Raw genomic sequence first — 18,968 nt, forward strand, 5'->3', positions numbered from 1 at the left:
CATGTTATCGCTTTAACACTGTCTATGAGGGGTTCATAATGCATCATACATATATTAATTAAACAGAATAACACACTCAGGATGCACAGACAGTGTGAGAGGAAACACTCCTGTGCTTACACACTCTTATATCAGATATCCCCCATATACACACTCTTATATCAGATATCCCCCATATACACACTCTTATACAGATCTCTCCCATATACACACTCTTATATCAGATCTCTCCCATATACACACTCTTATATCAGATATCCCCCATATACACACTCTTATACAGATCTCTCCCATATACACACTCTTATATCAGATCTCTCCCATATACACATTCTAATATCAGATCTCTCCCATATACACACTCTTATATCAGATCTCTCCCATATACACACTCTTATATCAGATCTCTCCCATATACACACTCTTATATCAGATCTCTCCCATATACACACTCTTCCGGCACCGACAGAGATGGCCGCCTCGCTTCGCGTTCCTAGGAAACTATGCAGTTTTTTTGTTTTTTTACGTGTTATTTCTTACATTAGTACCCCAGGTCATCTTAGGTTTCATTACATACAGTCGAGAAGAACTACTGAATATAAGATCAGCGTCAACTCACCATCAGTACGACCAAGAATATGTTTTTCGCGACGCGGATCCTGTGTTCTGCCTTTCAAACAGGACAACGGAATGGATCCCATGCAGCGACCCAAAAAAACGACTCCGAAAAAGAGGGAAACGAGGCGGTCTTCTGGTCAGACTCCGGAGACGGGCACATCGTGCACCACTCCCTAGCATTCTTCTCGCCAATGTCCAGTCTCTTGACAACAAGGTTGATGAAATCCGAGCAAGGGTAGCATTCCAGAGGGACATCAGAGACGGTAACGTTCTTTGCTTCACGGAAACATGGCTCACTGGAGAGACGCTATCGGAGGCGGTGCAGCCAGCGGGTTTCTCCACGCATCGCGCCGACAGAAACAAACATCTTTCTGGTAAGAAGAGGGGCGGGGGCGTATGCCTTATAGCTAACGAGACATGGTGTGATGAAAGAAACATACAGGAACTCAAATCCTTCTGTTCACCTGATTTAGAATTCCTCACAATCAAATGTCGACCACATTATCTACCAAGAGAATTCTCTTCGATTATAATCACAGCCATATATATCTCCCCCAAGCAGACACATCGATGGCTCTGAACGAACTTTATTTGACTCTTTGCAAACTGGAATCCATTTATCTGGAGGCTGCATTCATTGTAGCTGGGGATTTTAACAAGGCTAATCTGAAAACAAGACTCCCTAAATTTTATCAGCATATCGATTGCGCAACCAGGGGTGGAAAAACCTTGGATCATTGTTACTCTAACTTCCGCGACGCATATAAGGCCCTGCCCCGCCCTCCTTTCGGAAAAGCTGACCAAGAATCCATTTTGTTGATCCCTGCCTACAGACAGAAACTAAAACAAGAGGCTCCCACGCTGAGGTCTGTCCAACGCTGGTCCGACCAAGCTGACTCCACACTCCAAGACTGCTTCCATCACATGGACTGGGATATGTTTCGTATTGCGTCAGATAACAATATTGATGAATACGCTGATTCGGTGTGCGAGTTCATTAGAACGTGCATTGAAGATGTCGTTCCCATAGAAACGATTAAAACATTCCCTAACCAGAAACCGTGGATTGATGGCAGCATTTGCGTGAAACTGAAAGCGCAAACCACTGCTTTTAATCAGGGCAAGGTGACTGGTAACATGACCGAATAAAACAGTGCAGCTATTCCCTCCGCAAGGCTATCAAACAAGCTAAGCGTCAGTACAGAGACAAAGTAGAATCTCAATTCAACGGCTCAGACACAAGAGGCATGTGGCAGGGTCTACAGTCAATCACGGACTACAAGAAGAAATCCAGTCCAGTCACGGACCAGGATGTCTTGCTCCCAGGCAGACTAAATCACTTTTTTGCCCGCTTTGAGGACAATACAGTGCCACTGGCACGGCCTGCAACGAAAACATGCGGACTCTCCTTCACTGCAGCCGAGGTGAGTAAGACATTTAAATGTGTTAACCCTCGCAAGGCTGCAGGCCCAGACGGCATCCCCAGCCTCGCTCTCAGAGCATGCGCAGACCAGCTGGCCGGTGTGTTTACGGACATATTCAACCAATCCCTATACCAGTCTGCTGTTCCCACATGCTTCAAGAGGGCCACCATTGTTCCTGTTCACAAGAAAGCTAAGGTAACTGAGCTAAACGACTACCGCCCCGTAGCACTCACTTCCGTCATCATGAAGTGCTTTGAGAGACTAGTCAAGGACCATATCACCTCCACCCTACCTGACACCCTAGACCCACTCCAATTTGCTTACCGCCCAAATAGGTCCACAGACGATGCAATCTCAACCACACTGCACACTGCCCTAACCCATCTGGACAAGAGGAATACCTATGTGAGAATGCTGTTCATCGACTACAGCTCGGCATTCAACACCATAGTACCCTCCAAGCTCGTCATCAAGCTCGAGACCCTGGGTCTCGACCCCGCCCTATGCAACTGGGTACTGGACTTCCTGACGGGCCGCCCCCAGGTGGTGAGGGTAGGCAACAACATCTCCACCCCGCTGATCCTCAACACTGGGGCCCCACAAGGGTTCGTTCTGAGCCGTCTCCTGTACTCCCTGTTCACCCACGACTGCGTGGCCACGCACGCCTCCAACTCAATCATCAAGTTTGCGGACGACACAACAGTGGTAGGCTTGATTACCAACAACGACGAGACGGCCTACAGGGAGGAGGTGAGGGCCCTCGGAGTGTGGTGTCAGGAAAATAACCTCACACTCAACGTCAACAAAACTAAGGAGATGATTGTGGACTTCAGGAAACAGCAGAGGAACACCCCCTATCCACATCGATGGAACAGTAGTGGAGAGGGTAGCAAGTTTTAAGTTCCTCGGCATACACATCACAGACAAACTGAATTGGTCCACTCACACAGACAGCATCGTGAAGAAGGCGCAGCAGCGCCTCTTCAACCTCAGGAGGCTGAAGAAATTCGGCTTGTCACCAAAAGCACTCACAAACTTCTACAGATGCACAATCGAGAGCATCCTGGCGGGCTGTATCACCGCCTGGTACGGCAACTGCTCCGCCCACAACCGTAAGGCTCTCCAGAGGGTAGTGAGGTCTGCACAACGCATCACCGGGGGCAAACTACCTGCCCTCCAGGACACCTACACCACCCGATGTTACAGGAAGGCCATAAAGATCATCAAGGACATCAACCACCCGAGCCACTGCCTGTTCACCCCGCTATCATCCAGAAGGCGAGGTCAGTACAGGTGCATCAAAGCTGGGACCGAGAGACTGAAAAACAGCTTCTATCTCAGGGCCATCAGACTGTTAAACAGCCACCACTAACATTGAGTGGCTGCTGCCAACACACTGACACTGACACTGACTCAACTCCAGCCACATTAATAATGGGAATTGATGGGAAATGATGTAAATATATCACTAGCCACTTTAAACAATGCTACCTTATATAATGTTACATACCCTACATTATTCATCTCATATGCATACGTATATACTGTACTCTATATCATCGACTGCATCCCTATGTAATACATGTATCACTAGCCACTTTAACTATGCCACTTTGTTTACATACTCATCTCATATGTATATACTGTACTCGATACCATCTACAGTATCTTGCCTATGCTGCTCTGTACCATCACTCATTCATATATCTTTATGTACATATTCTTTATCCCCTTACACTGTGTATAAGACAGTAGTTTTGGAATTGTTAGTTAGATTACTTGTTGGTTATTACTGCATTGTCGGAACTAGAAGCACAAGCATTTCGCTACACTCGCATTAACATCTGCTAACCATGTGTATGTGACAAATAAAATTTGATTTGATTTGATATCAGATCTCTCCTAAATACACACTCTTATATCAGATCTCTCCCATATACACACTCTTATATCAGATCTCTCCCATATACACACTCTTACATCAGATCTCTCCCATATACACACTCTTATATCAAATCTCTCCTATATACACAATCTTATATCAGATCTCTCCCATATACACACTCTTAAGCAGATCTCTCCCGTATACACACTCTTATATCAGATCTCTCCCATATACACACTCTTATATCAGATCTCTCCCATATACACACTCTTACATCAGATCTCTCCCATATACACACTCTTACATCAAATCTCTCCTATATACACACTCTTATATCAGATCTCTCCTATATACACACTCTTACATCAGATCTCTCCCATATGCACACTCTTATATCAGATCTGTCCTATATACAACCTTTATATTAGCTCACATTTACTCTCAGCTCAGAAGTCTACATAATACATTGTGCAGTAAAGTAACTCTCTGTTAGGTTAGTTCATAGGCAGCAGGTAGCCTAGTGGTTAAAAGCCAGTAATAGAAAGGTTGCTTGTTCGAATCCCCAAGCCAACTAGGTGAAAAATCTGCCGATGTGCCATTGATCAAGGCACTTAACCCTTATTGCTCCTGTAAATCGCTCTGGATAAGAGTGTCTGCTAAATGACTAAAATGTCAACGTATAAAGCCACGCTAGGAAAGCTGCTGCTCTACGTTCAAACAGACCTTTCTACACAAAAAAAATGGTATTCATACAAAAAGCCCTACTATATTGACTTACTTGTCTTCTATAGGAAACTCTTTTAGGACTGACAGTCCTCCCTTTAGCAGTTGGGACATCAATCACTGCTCACAGCAAATGACCTCTAATAAAGACTTTAGAAAAGCACCATTAACCATAACGAGAAAGAAAAAGAGAGAGAGCAGAGAGCAAAGAAAGAGAGAGGCAGAGAGAGAGAGTTTGAGTTTTTATAAAACCTTTATTTTTTACTCAAGTGTTAACATAAATAATGACACACTGCCTTTTCAGAAATGAAACAACAAATGTAATTCCTAAACAAAAATAAATACATAACATATACATTCAACTTATTTCATCAGCAAAAAATAAATACATAACATATACATTCAACTTATTTCATCAGCAAAAAATCATTTCCCCTCCTCTACAAAACAAAGCGCTCCTTCGTAGGCCCACTTCTCCTCAAATAATAGGAGATCTTTTACAGCTGAAAAGAACTCAAAATCTACTTTTATTCTTGCTTTCACCAATCCTTTAAAAACACATCTTACATCCTGCCCATATCCCGTTTCTATCTTATGTTTCCTACTCAGAAAAATTGACATCTTAGCTTGTCCCAAAATAAAATTTAACATTTGACATTTTCTTTTCTGTTGTTTACTATATTGAAACCCCAAAATAAAAACAGTGTTATTGAAAAACTCCCCTACAGCTTTAAACAAAGATTCCAGCATTTCCAATAGAGGTTTTATCCTCTCACACTCCATAAAACAGTGAAAAATGGTTTCTCTTATATTACAAAAAGGACATCCATTTCTAACATCTGAGTTAATAACAGATACAAAAGCATGAACTGCAATGATGCCATGTAAAACCCTCCATTGCATATCACCAGTACCCTTTTGTAACGGTGGCTTGTATAGTGCTCTCCATGCTGGCTTTACCTTGTCATCAATGCCCAATTTTACCCTCCATGGAGTGTCTTTTCTATTTTTAAATTTATCTTTATTCAACACCTTGACACACCCCCTATACAAGTCCTTCCCATTCACCTCATCCAAACCCACCTCCCCCAACCCTCTCACATCCAGCAATAACGCCTTTCTTTCTGACTCTGGGATATTTGGTGTAATCCCTAGTCTTGGAAATGAGACGTCTTCATCTTGTACCTTTTTCTTGTGGCTACTAAGCATACCCCATTCTTCCGCTGACAGAGCCTTCCTGCAGCTCCCCAGCATTTGTCCGACAATCCTTTCCGACCTCATCCCCAAATGTTCTGCCACCCGTCTTCCATCCATTAAGGCGGGCCCAGCCATGGCCATTAACTGTTTTAAGGTGATGATTTTCCCCTTCACCAGAATCTTGGAGAAATGTGGAACAGCTGCAGTTGTACAATCCAGTCTTGCCCCATACACCAGAGGTTCCTCCAACAGCCAATGCACTGACTCCGCTGAAGTTCGTCTGGACACCTTCATTATGCTCCACACTCTGAGAAGGCCTCTGTAAAACGGAGGTACTCCCTCCCTAGAAATCTGGCTACTATCAACCAGAAATAAAGCCTTCTTTAAACCTAATCCTCCAACCCGCTGTAATACAAGACCTGCCACCCCTCTCCACACCACATTTTCCGGTCCATAAAGCAACCTTTGAATAAACTGAAACCGGAAAGCAGCAGCCCTACTAGAAAGATGTACAAGACCTTGTCCCCCCTCCTCTTTTGACAAATACAAAACACTTTGTGGAACCCAGTGATATTTATCCCAAAAGAAATCCACAATAATTGCCTGTATCTTAGCCAGAAGGCCAGATGGTGGTTCTAAAACTGACAACCGATGCCACAGTGCAGAGGCAATCACATTGTTAATTATAATAGTGCGCCCCCTATATGACATACGAGATAGTAACCAACGCCATCTCCTCATCCTCCCTTCCACCATTTCAACCACCCCACTCCAATTTTTTCCATAGTCCCCTCATCTCCTAGGTACACTCCAAGATACTTAAAACCTCCCTTACACCATTCTAGCCCCCCTGGCAAAGCCATGATCCCTCCAGACCATTCTCCAATCTGTAAAGCACAACTCTTTTCCCAATTTACCTTTGCAGAGGATATTCCCCTAAAACGATCAACCATTAGACTCAAGCTATCCACCTCCGCTTGATTTTTCACTAACACAACTACATCATCAGCATAGGCTGAGAGACGAATAGGAGGAATATCCTCTGAAAAATACACCCCTGCAATGCGTCTTCTAATGCTATTTAGTAGTGGCTCTATAGCAATGGCATATAACATTCCTGACAAAGAACATCCCTGCCTAATACCTCTACACACTTTAAAAGGAGCACTCAAACCACCGTTAACTTTCAATACACTTTCAATGTCACCATATATCACATTTATCATGGCAATAAAACCAGAGCTGAACCCAAACGCCTCAAACGTGTGCCATAAATATTGATGTTCAACTCGGTCAAATGCCTTTTCCTGATCAATTGAAATTAGACCAGCATCCAACCCAATAGCCCTAGAGACGTCCAAAAAATCACGAATCAGAGAAATGTTATCCCCTATCTGCCTGCCAGGAACACAGTAGGACTGATCCATATGTATGATTTGCCCCATCACCTCCCTCAGCCTGTTGGACAAAGCCTTTGACAATATCTTATAATCAGTGCACAATAAAGCCACCGGCCTCCAGTTCTTCACCTCCCTCGGGTCACCCTTTTTGGGCAGTAGGGTGAGGACAGCCCTTCTGCAGCATATTGGTAGTAACCCTCCGGTTAAACTATCATTAACTACTTCTAACCAATCCTCTCCCAACATAGCCCAAAAAGACTTAAAAAAGTCAACGGGAAGCCCATCAATGCCTGGTGCCCTTCCATTTTCCATGCCTTTTAATGCAGTGTATAAATGCTGCAAAGACAATGGTTGCTCAAGCTCAACCTGAGCTTCTGCAGCCACCTTTGGGAGCCCATCAAATAACTGCTGTGTCACTGTTTTATCCTCTTTGTACTCACACTTGTAGAGCTCAGCATAGAACTCTACTGCCCTCTTTCTAATTTCACTAGGGCTAGTGAGCTCTTGTCCAACAGCTGATTTGAGACAATGAATAATTTTTCTTTGTCCATTCTTTTTCTCTAAACCAAAGAAAAATTTGGATGAGGCATCCATTTCAGATATTCCCTGAAACTTACTTCTCACCAATGCCCCCTGTGCTCTGATACCCAGCAGGTCTGCCAATGCAGCTTTTCTCCTCTTGAGGGCCTGAGTATGGCCTCGATCTCCTGTGGTCTCAACCAACGTCATGAGTTCCACTATTTGAAACTCTAGGGCTTTCATTGATCTGGTGATATCCTTGGTGACATTCCTCGTGTATTGATTACAAAATGGTTGAATCTGGATTTTCCCTATATCCCACCACTGTTGAAGGGATACAAAACTGGCCTTTTGAGACCTCCACCTCTCCCAGAAAAAACTGAAACAGTTCCTGAAGTGAGCATCACTCAATAAAGTTATATTAAAATGCCAGTATGCGCTTTTGGGTTTTACATCGTTAATGAACACCACCTCTGTTTTTAAACAATGATCAGAAAATCCCACTGGGGTTATCACACTTGATTTACAGACCTGAGATTGATGCTCAAAAACATAAAACCTATCTAACCTGGCCATAGAGATGATGTTCTCTCTCACATGCGCCCAGGTGTACTGCCTTGTTCCTCCATGTTGACTCCGCCAAATATCACACAGTTCATGTGTTACAATGAGGCGTTTTAAAAAAGTCCTTGAGGCTATATGAGGTTCTTGGTGATTTCTATCTAAATCACTAACTGTGCAGTTAAAATCCCCAGCAATAAATAAATAATCTTCTTTGTTACATTTCTCAATGGTATTTGATAATGTCTCTAAAAAACATACCCTCTCAACTGTCACCACTGGGGCATATACATTTATCAGACACATAGTGATGTTTTCATACCTTGCTCTAACTTTTAATAACCTCCCCTCAACTACCTCTTCAACCTCATATGACAAAGGCAAAAACCCTTTTGAGAACAAGATAACCACACCCCCACTTTTTGAGTTTTTATGACTACACACCACTGTCCTCCCCCACTCCTGTTGCCACATAACTTCATTTTCCAAATTACTATGCGTTTCTTGTAGAAAATGTATGTCACTTCCCTTTCCCCTAATTAACTCATACACCATGGCTCTTTTTTTTACCATCTCTTGCCCCATTTACGTTTAAAGAAGAAATCTTAAAACTGCTCATGGATGAAAAAAATATACAGAGGAAGATACAGCCTCCACATCTCTTTACAGAGTTAAAACTGCAACTGAACTCTTTCATTTTCATTAGAATTTACATCACTTATCACTCTCGTGACCACTTTCTTGAGTCTAGCAATTTCAGGGCTTTTCAAACTTCCCCCTGTAATTTTTGACATCAGAAACTTTGCTGATTCAATAAACAATTCACGTTCAGGGAAAAAATCAGTTACATTGTAATCCTGCATATATTTCTTCCCTTTTGTCAACTTCAGAAATTGACGTATCTTCTCGATCCCATACCTCCCTTCCACCCCATTTATCTCACTATATTGTTGTGACTCACTCTCGCTATCCTCCCCAGAAGAAAACTCCACCATCTCTACAACTTGTTCATCTTCAACTGATGTATCAATCTCTACCTTTCTCTTAGAATTAGACCCTTCACCACCCCTTAAATTCTTCCTTTTACTCCTCGGTATTTTGAAAACATCCGCTTCCTTTTCTGTTATTTCAATCTCCTCTTGACCTCCAATTTCATTTTCCAGCACCACCTCAGCGACGGCAGTCGCAATCTCACCTACTGTTTCCCCTCCCTCTTTGTTCTGATCTACCACAATTGCCCCCTTATCCACAATGCCTTCCTCTCCTACTTTTCCAACCACATCTGCCCACCTTCTCTCTTCCCCTGCACCCTTAGCATGTTCATCCCTTCGCGGTGGTGCGTTAGTTGCACCAGCACTAGAGCAACTACCAGGCTCAGCGCGCTCATTCTCGGGACAACTACGCACCAAATGCCCCTCTCGTCCACAGCCAAAGCATTTCATTGATTCAGTAGATGCATAGAAGACATAATCAAATCCATCAATCTTAAAACTGAACGCTAAATTCAGTTCATCTCCGTCCTTTTTTAAAATCATATGCACTTGTCTCCTATGAGACACGACATGTTTCAACAATGGAGATTTGCATCCAAAAAGAACCTTCTTTATTGTAGATACGATTTGACCATGGCGAGATAACTCTCGCTCCAACACTTCATCTCTAACAAATGGTGGCACGTTAGAAAGTATAACTTTCTTCGCCGGATTCATAAGCGGAAATACCGGCGTCTGTGTCTCCCGCAACACAACATCCCTCTCAACTATCTTATTCACCTTTTCAATTGACTCTAAGAATATCACTACAGCACTATTCATCCTTGAGGCTGATTTGATGCTATCATACCCAATGATAGCACCCACAGCCAAGCTACATTCTTCCACTGAACACCCGGCCGCAGCAGGAATCTTTACTCCATGCCTCCGACTAAGTTTTTCAAACTCTACACTTCCGCGAGTGGCCATTGCAACCAGCCCCACCCGCTGGTTGTGCCCTCGCGAAAAACCAACCTCAAAGATCCCACCACCCCTATACGTGCTTAGCGATAGTTAAACAAGATACCCTTAAAACAACTAAACTAATCAATATATATATATATATACATACCAAAACCCAATAGAGTGAAAAGAAATTCCATTCGCTCTCACAATCACTCCTGCTTGACGACTCACTCCCAGCATGCACTCCGACGAGACAGAGAGAGAGAGGGAGAGAGAGAGAGAGAGAGAGAGAGCAGAAAAAGAGAGAGAGAGAGCAGAGAGCAGAAAAAGAGAGGCATAGAGAGAGCAGAGAGCAGAAACAGAAAGAGAGAGAGAGAGAGAGAGCAGAGAGCAGAAAAAGAGAGAGGTGAAGAGAGAGAGCAGAGAGCAGAAAAAGAGAGAGAGAGAGAGCAGAGAGCAGAAACAGAAAGAGAGAGAGGGGGAGAGAGAGAGAGAGAGAGAGAGAGAGAGAGAGAGAGAGAGAGCAGAAAAAGAGAGACGGAGAGAGAGAGAGAGAGAGAGAGCAGAAAAAGAGAGACAGGGAGAGAGAACGAGAGAGAGAACAGAGAGCAGAAAAAGAGAGGCAGAGAGCAGAGAAAGAGAGAGAGAGAGAGAGAGCAGAAAAAGAGAGACAGGGAGAGAAAAAGAGAGAGAGCAGAGAGCAGAAAACGAGAGGCAGAGAGCAGAGACAGGGAGAGAGAAAGAGAGAGAGAGCAGAGAGCAGAAAAAGAGAGGCAGAGAGCAGAGAGAGAGAGAGGAGAGGGAGAGGAGAGGGAGAGGAGAGGAGAGGGAGAGGGAGAGGAGGAGAGGAGAGGAGAGGAGAGGAGAGGAGAGGAGAGGAGAGGAGAGGAGAGGAGAGGAGAGGAGAGGAGAGGAGAGGAGAGGAGAGGAGAGAGGAGATGAGAGGAGAGGAGAGGAGAGAGACAGAGAGAGAGGTCACAATCAGATGAGCTCCTGCATTTTTCAGCATTTTCTTTAAAAAAGATAGATTAGGAGTTAGATAAACTTGGATTTTTTGTCAGGAACACATACTGGATTCTACCCTCTACAACATAACCCCCACTTCAAATCAAAATTTAAAACCTACAACCTGATTTTGGACGGAATTACGGAATCACCTGGAAGGTTCACAACTACCAAGATTTATTTCTCTATACAGCAAATTCTCTGGAAAACAACAGAAACCTGAAAACACCATCCAACCTGGAACTGAGTGAGTAATGCTTAGTCTGAAACTATATTTTATCTCCAAAAGCCAAGAAGAAAAATACACAACATTACTTTATAAGGACTGAATTCTAACATAATTCTGCCAAGCTTGATACAGCTTCAACTAGCACTGACGTGTCAAGTGAGAGGTGTCAAAGCCCATTAGCCCAACAATGGCAGGAGAGTCACACAGTCTACCCCAACCAAATGGGCCTTAGAAGCTCCCTCCCACTGTTCAGAGGTAATTAAAATACAGTACCCTTTGCATGTAAAGAATGATAAGGCAAGAAAAGATTACAAAATGAAGCTCCTTATGGAAAATCAAGAGACACTTTTTGCTGACTATTACAAAAATGGGAACATCAGCAACCTTATCTTCCACACAAACCATCCCCTGGCATGGCACAGTGCTATATTAGCACACTACCCCTCTGTTAAGAGAGGGGGGGTTAACGAGGGGTGGAAACTCAGAATACTTGATAACGAGGACTCTGAGTCAAGTAATATAAATATCTATAAGTCCGGAACAGTAATGGTACAGAGTAACCCCAAACAGTTTCAGCTGGACTTTCACCTAATCAAAGAATTAGCCCAGCAGGAGAAGCTCTCCCTTGATAAAGATACCCCCACACCGAGCGGGTCAGACCAGACCTCTTCATTATGTAACCCCACAGACGAGCAACCCCCAGCGGAGAGTCAACCTCCCAGCACAGATTACCACTCCCTCATTGAAATGAAGGACAAATTCACCCAGCTGGAGATAAGGCAGGTGGAGCTGGAACAGCAGGTGATTACACTTCAGTCAGCACAGACCCAGACAACAGTCCAGCACGACAACACCCCCTTAACCAGACCCGGAGAGCTGGAGGTGGACAGAGACATATCTGCAATTTGGACAGTGGTGAGACAAATACAACAGGAGAAAGAGGAGCAGAACAGAGCACTAGAGGAGAGTATCAGACTGCTGGTGGAGGAGAGGTTGAGGGGGATGGAGGAGAGGGTGAGGGGGATGGAGGAGAGGTTGAGGGGGACGGCGTGTGACAGAGAACAACCCACTAGAGAGGTGGCCACCCCCACAGAGAAGCCAACAGAACAGCCCACCTCAGCACCCAACAAAAATCTCGACACCACAGCAGAACAGTCCACACCAGACCCTGACCATAGAGTCGACACCACATCAGAACAGTCCACACCAGACCCTGACCATAGAGTCGACATCACAGCAGAACAGACAAATGAAGAACCCCAAGCCCAGAGGCTCTCACCCCCTCTGAGCACCCCCCCTGTCAGCCACCCTGATAGCCCTTCTGACAACCCCCCACACCCACTGAGGACAAACACAAGACACAGATTGTACTACTTATGGACTCAAATGGGAAATATATAGAAGAAAAAAACTTTTTCCCAAACACAGTGTGTCTAAACTCTGGTGTCCAAACACCCAGCGCACCCTAGACCTTCTGTCTGAGGCCAAACTAGGCTCACCCAGCCACATAATAATACACACAGGCACAAACGACCTGAGAGCACAGCAGGAAAGAGTGGCCACAGCACTGAATGTAGTGATTGGAAAGGCTTCTTCTACTTTCCCCAACGCACAAGTGGTTATCTCCACCCTGCTACCACGAAAATACTTCCACCCTGCCACAATACAGCGGGTAAATGCAAGTATTTCCCGTGACTGTGCCTCAAAACCAAACGTTTTCCTGGCCCACCACTCCACCCTGGACTTGAACAGCCTCTATGACCAGGTCCCCCTCTACAAGGCAGCAGTGCCCACCTTTGCCCGAACTCTAAAGGACATCGCTCTCAAACATATCCCCAACACTTCACACAGGAGCAACAGATCAATAGACACCCCACCCAGACCAGCGAGACACCCTCCCAGATCTGCAGGACCCCCCCCCTGGACCTACACATAGAGGACCCACGCCAAGAAGAAAAACATCCAGACCACAGTACACCCAGACACATCCACACCCCAACCAATCAACACCCCCCACGTCAACCATGCCCACATCCCATTTAGGCCCCCTCAGATCAGACCTATGCCATTCCTGCCCACCCCATGCACCCCACCCCCGCAAAGAGGGCCTCAACATGGAAGCCACACATACGCCCAGGTCGTGAGCGGGCAAACAGTCCCAACCCCCACTCTCACACTCGCCCAAGCCAATGGCATGTACCAGATGCTCAGCAGGCTCTGCTCACACTTACTGGCCTGAGGCCAAACCACGACCAACAACATTGGACACTCTATGGAACAAAAGTCTTCACTATATCATCCTGGAATATCCAAGGCCTGAGGTCATCTGCCTTTGGCCTAAAGAGCAGAAACCCGGACTTCACCAAAGAAATCGGTAATACAGACATTGTCATCCTGCAAGAAACCTGGTATAGAGGAGACGGACCCACTGGTTGCCCTCTAGGTTACAGAGAGCTGGTAGTCCCATCCACCAAACTACCAGGTGTGAAACAGGGAAGGGACTCAGGGGGTATGCTAATTTGGTATAGAGCAGACCTAACTCACTCCATTAAATTAATCAAAACAGGAACATTCTACATTTGGCTAGAAATTCAAAAGGAAATTATCCTAACAGAGAAAAATGTCCTCCTGTGTGCTACCTATATCCCCCCACTAGAATCCCCATATTTTAATGAAGACAGCTTCTCCATCCTGGAGGGGGAAATCAATCATTTCCAGGCCCAGGGACAGGTACTAGTCTGTGGCGACCTAAATGCCAGAACCGGACAAGAACCTGACACCCTCAGCACACAGGGGGACAAACACCTGCCTGGAGGTGACAGCATTCCCTCCCACATATGCCCCCCTAGGCACAACTATGACAACATAACCAACAAAAACGGGTCACAACTCCTGCAGCTCTGTCGCACGCTGGGTATGTACATAGTCAATGGTAGGCTTCGAGGGGACTCCTATGGTAGGTACACCTATAGCTCATCTCTTGGCAGTAGTACTGTAGACTACTTTATCACTGACCTCAACCCAGAGTCTCTCAGAGCGTTCACAGTCAGCCCACTGACACCCCTATCAGACCACAGCAAAATCACAGTCTACTTAAACAGAGCAATACTCAATCATGAGGCATCAAAGCCAAAGGAACTGAGTAACATTAAGAAATGCTATAGATGGAAGGAATGCAGTTTGGAAACCTACCAAAAAACAGTTAGGCAACAACAAATTCAATCCCTTTTAGACAATTTCCTGGGTAAAACGTTCCACTGTAATAGTGAAGGTGTAAACTTGGCAGTAGAAAATCTTAACAGTATATTTGACCTCTCAGCTTCCCTATCAAATCTAAAAATCTCAAATAGAAAACCGAAGAAAATTAACAATAATGACAAATGGTTTGATGAAGAATGCAAAAATCTAAGAAAGAAATTGAGAAACCTGTCCAACCAAAAACATAGAGACCCGGAAACCTGAGTCTAAGCCTTCACTATGGTGAATCACTAAAACAATACAGAAATACACTACGGAAAAAGAAGGAACAGCATGTCAGAAATCAGCTCAATGCAATTGAAGAATCCATAGACTCTAACCACTTCTGGGAAAATTGAAAAAACACTAAACAAACAACAACACGAAGAATTATCTATCCAAAATGGAGATGTATGGGTAAACCACTTCTCCAATCTTTTTGGCTCTATAACAAAGAATAAAGAACAAAAACATATACATGATCAAATACAGATCTTAGAATCAACTATTAAAGACTACCAGAACCCACTGGATTCTCCAATTACATTGAATGAGTTACAGGACAAAATAAAAACCCTCCAACCCAAAAAGGCCTGTGGTGTTGATGGTATCCTCAATGAAATGATCAAATATACAGACAACAAATTCCAATTGGCTATACTAAAACTCTTTAACATCATACTTAGCTCTGGCATCTTCCCCAATATTTGGAACCAAGGACTGATCACCCCAATCCACAAAAGTGCAGACAAATTTGACCCCAATAACTACCGTGGAATATGTGTCAACAGTAACCTTGGGAAAATCCTCTGCATTATTATTAACAGCAGACTCGTACATTTCCTCAATGAAAACAATGTACTGAGCAAATGTCAAATTGGCTTTTTACCAAATTACCGTACAACAGACCATGTATTCACCCTGCACACCCTAATTGACAACCAAACAAACCAAAACAAAGGCAAAGTCTTCTCATGCTTTGTTGATTTCAAAAAAGCCTTCAACTCAATCTGGCATGAGGGTCTGCTATACAAACTGATGGAAAGTGGTGTTGGGGGTAAAACATACGACATTATAAAATCCATGTACACAAACAACAAGTGTGCGGTTAAAATTGGCAAAAAACACACACATTTCTTCACACAGGGTCGTGGGGTTAGACAGGGATGCAGCTTAAGCCCCACCCTCTTCAACATATATATCAACGAATTGGCGCGGGCACTAGAAAAGTCTGCAGCACCCAGCCTCCCCCTGCTAGAATCCGAAGTCAAATGTCTGCTGTTTGCTGATGATGTGGTGCTTCTGTCACCAACCAAGGAGGGCCTACAGCAGCACCTAGATCTTATGCACAGATTCTGTCAGACCTGGGCCCTGACAGTAAATCTCAGTAAGACCAAAATAATGGTGTTCCAAAAAAGGTCCAGTCACCAGGACCACAAATACAAATTCCATCTAGACACTGTTGCCCTAGAGCACACAAAAAACTATACATACCTTGGCCTAAACATCAGCGCCACAGGTAACTTCCACAAAGCTGTGAACGATCTGAGAGACAAGGCAAGAAGGGCATTCTATGCCATCAAAAGAAACATAAATTTCAACATACCAATTAGGATTTGGCTAAAAATACTTGAATCAGTCATAGAGCCCATTGCCCTTTATGGTTGTGAGGTCTGGGGTCCGCTCACCAACCAAGACTTCACAAAATGGGACAAACACCAAATTGAGACTCTGCACTCAGAATTCTGCAAAAATATCCTCCATGTACAACGTAGAACACCAAATAATGCATGCAGAGCAGAATTAGGCTGATACCCACTAATTATCAAAATCCAGAAAAGAGCCGTTAAATTCTACAACCACCTAAAAGGAAGCGATTCACAAACCTTCCATAACAAAGCCATCACCTACAGAGAGATGAACCTGGAGAAGAGTCCCCTAAGCAAGCTGGTCCTGGGGCTCTGTTCACAAACACAAACAGACCCTACAGAGCCCCAGGACAACAGCACAATTAGACCCAACCAAATCATGAGAAAACAAAAAGATAATTACTTAACACATTGGAAAGAATTAACAAAAAAACAGAGCAAACTAGAATGCTATTTGGCCCTACACAGAAAGTACACAGCGGCAGAATACCTGACCACTGTGACTGACCCAAAATTAAGGAAAGCTTTGACTATGTACAGACTTAGTGAGCATAGCCTTGCTATTGAGAAAGGCCGCCGTAGGCAGACATGGCTCTCAAGAGAAGACAGGCTATGTGCTCACTGCCCACAAAATGAGGTGGAAACTGAGCTGCACTTCCTAACCTCCTGCCCAATGTATGACCATATTAGAGAGACATATTTCCCTCAGATTACACAGATCCACAAAGAATTCGAAAACAAATCCAATTTTGAAAAACTCCCATATCTACTGGGTGAAATTCCACAGTGTGCCATCACAGCAGCAAGATTTGTGACCTGTTGCCACGAGAAAAGGGCAACCAGTGAAGAACAAACACCATTGTAAATACAACCCATATTTATGCTTATTTATTTTATCTTGTGTCCTTTAACCATTTGTACATTGTTAAAACACTGTATATATATATATATATATATATATAATATGACATTTGTAATGTCTTTACTGTTTTGAAACTTCTGTATGTGTAATGTTTACTGTTAATTTTTGTTGTTTTTCACTTTATATATTCACTTTGTATGTTGTCTACCTCACTTGCTTTGGCAATGTTAACACATGGTTCCCATGCCAATAAAGCCCTTGAATTGAATTGAATTGAATTGAGAGAGAGAGAGAGAGAGAGAGAGAGAGAGAGAGAGAGAGAGAGAGAGAGAGAGAGAGCAGAAAAAGAGAGGCAGAGAGAGAGAGAGAGAGCAGAGAGCAGAAAAAGAGAGAGAGAGAGCAGAGAGCAGAAAAAGAGAGGCATAGAGAGAGCAGAGAGCAGAAACAGAAAGAGAGAGAGAGAGAGAGAGAGAGAGAGAGAGAGAGAGAGAGAGCAGAAAAAGAGAGACAGGGAGAGAGAACGAGAGAGAACAGAGAGCAGAAAAAGAGAGGCAGAGAGAGAGAGAGAGAGAGAGAGAGAGAGAGAGAGAGAGAGAGAGAGAGATCATAGAGAGAGCTCTCTGTGGAGGATGGTCACAGCTTCATTTAATCCCATTGAAACCATCAGTTGAGCTTTGTGAGAAAAGATTGTATTAATCGATGGGCCTATATGAACACTATGTGATTCAATATACACTGAACAAAAATATGAACGTAACATGCAACAATTTCAACAATTTTAGTTACTGTTACAGTTCATAAGGAACTCAATCAATTGAAATCAATTCATTAGGCCCTAGTCTATGGGTTTCACATGACAGACATGCAGATATACATCTGTTGGTCACATATACCTTTAAAAAAAAGCTAGGGGCGTGGATCAGAAAACCAGTCAGCCTCTGGTGTGACCAACATTTGGCTCATGCAGCACAACACATCTCCTCCACATAGAGTTGATCAGGCTGTTGATTGTGGCCTGTGGAATGTTTCCCCTCTCCTCTTCAATGGCTGTGTGAAGTTGCTGGATATCGGCGGGAACTGGAACATGCTGTCGTACATGTATGATTACAAATCAAAGAAGATGTGATTACATAGTATATAGAACATAGGCTAGATGCAATACATTTATGGGTGAGAACTATGAGCCCTTTCTCCTGTCATGTGTTTGTGTTGGCTGTAGGCTGTGTTATGTTGCCTAAGCACCATTATTAGTTGATCAGGTTACTGATAATTATCCCTGTCTATTATTAGCTCTAAAACAGAGCAGCATCAGCCTCTCATAGAAACACTACTCTGCACAACAACCCGCAATTAACACCTGCTACTGGGGTCAGAGAGAGAGAGAGAGAGAGAGAGAAGGACAGAGAGAGCAGAAAGAGAGAGAAGCCGCGAGAGAGAGAGGCAGAGAGAGAGAGAGCGAGAGCGAGAGAGAGAGGCAGAGAGAGAGAGAGAGGCAGAGAGAGAGAGAGCGAGCGAGAGAGAGAGAAAGAGAGAGAGAGAGAGAGAGAGAGATAGGAAAAACAGTCTCTCATAGAAACCGTATGCTACATAACAACCAGCAATTATTAACACCTGCTAATGGGGTCAGAGAGAGAACGCACAGAAACACTATGTGTTTTAACAACCATACGAGGTGACAGCTATATTACAGGCCATACTGTTTCTGTCTCAATCTCCCCATAG

The 18,968-nt window shown here is 43.9% G+C and overlaps 1 protein-coding gene across 1 annotated transcript in view; it reads right to left on the minus strand.

The window, feature by feature from the left end:
• enox1 (ecto-NOX disulfide-thiol exchanger 1) overlaps positions 1-18,968 on the minus strand; it is a 149,539-nt gene that overhangs the window by 56,494 nt on the left and 74,077 nt on the right. The window lies entirely within an intron of this gene.

This window comes from Oncorhynchus nerka, linkage group LG3 (assembly GCF_034236695.1).
Source record: "Oncorhynchus nerka isolate Pitt River linkage group LG3, Oner_Uvic_2.0, whole genome shotgun sequence".
Taxonomy (NCBI): Eukaryota; Metazoa; Chordata; class Actinopteri; order Salmoniformes; family Salmonidae; genus Oncorhynchus; species Oncorhynchus nerka.